The following is a 1552-nucleotide window of genomic DNA, read 5'->3' as shown; positions in this document are numbered from 1 at the left end:
TTGGAAGTACAATGGGTTAGCTGGTTTGTGCTGTTAAACAAGTCTCTTACACATAAAATTACTAGCCAGGCTGGTGCCACCTAGTGCCTCCACTCAATTTCATTTCTCTCCAGCGACTAGGTCAGGAATCTCAATACACTAGATGGTTTGCAAGAACCCCTGAAGTGTGAGTCCGGGCACCAGCCAATCAGCAAAGAGTCATACATGCTGTGTTGTCAACGATTCTCGAGATCGAGGATTTAAAGTCAGAACAAAGAGAATGTTTGGTGAATTTTATCAAGGGGAAAGACGTTATTGCCCTTCTTCCTATGGGATTTGGGAAAAGCTTAAAATACAAGCTTACTGTCGAGTGAACGAATTCTAATGCTGTGAGGTCAGACAGTTTCTACGAAGTGAAACTGGCTGATGAATCAGGTTATAAAATTACAGCATTAGCCAACAGTTTTTCAGTTTGTCACTCTCACCTTTTTGTTTCAAATCAAACTCCTAAACAGAACCATGAACACTCATATCCATTTTGTATTTTGTCTTAGAACACCCATAAGAGATAAATACATGTTTGTCAAACTTCAAATCTGTATAAATTTTTCCTGTTTTCACACATTCATAATACAAAATTTATAATATCAAATTTTCACTTGTCAGAAATTATGATAGTGATAGTGTTTGGGTTTATCTTCTAATAGTAAATGAACTTAATCCAAAGCAGACACCTCTCCATCACAGGCCTGGTTTTGTGTTAAACATATTTGGCTGTGGACTTGACCTTTTCATTTGATCTGAGTGAAAAAAAAAACATGATTCACACAAATGCAGCAGGTTTATGGGTTTATCAGGAGGAGAAATCTACAAGATGTCAAGAACACACATCAGTGTCTGGTAAGGGTGGGATGAGACACGATTCCCACAAGATGAGACGAAACACAACATTAGGTTCACGAGAACAAGACAACATTTGGACTCAATTTGCGATAAATAAATAGTTTCTAACATATTTTTAAAGGTGCGCTATGTAAGTGTTTGTTTCTATGGATATGTCAGTGCTCTGCCTGGAACGTTCCACAATATGACTGAAACCCATTACACCCCTGGGCCATACGACTTTCCCCTACTCTTCCGTTTAGGCGTTCACTTGCAGGGGTAGGGGTGTCCCAGTTATGGCAGAGGGGTAGGGGAAAGTGGTAGAGCTATGAACCCATCCAAACGAAGATTTTTCAGAGGCACACTCCAAAAGAAGTTCATAAATTGTAGACGGCATGTTGGATTTCAGGCAAAAGCTCATCGCGTCTGCTTACGTAAAACTTGACGGAGATTACTGATGACATATGTGATTGTTGAAGGGGTGACCCAGTTCGTAGAGGTTTACTTTCAACTCCTACCCTTGTTGCTTAGTTTAAAGGGGCAAGGGGGAGGGGTAAAAATTAGAAATGTGAAATTGACCCGAAGACATGAAACAGCTCTTACAACGCCTTATATTTATTCAATTACAGGTGGTTTTATAGCTCAAAAATACCAAGACTGACTGAGCGGGGGTCGCCTCTCCATAGATCTG

This window comes from Boleophthalmus pectinirostris, unplaced genomic scaffold (genome assembly GCF_026225935.1).
Source record: "Boleophthalmus pectinirostris isolate CB_2022bp ecotype Guang Dong unplaced genomic scaffold, ASM2622593v1 HiC_scaffold_11, whole genome shotgun sequence".
Taxonomy (NCBI): Eukaryota; Metazoa; Chordata; class Actinopteri; order Gobiiformes; family Gobiidae; genus Boleophthalmus; species Boleophthalmus pectinirostris.
The sequence above is the reverse complement of the archived record's forward strand: the minus strand, read 5'-3'. Positions refer to the sequence as shown.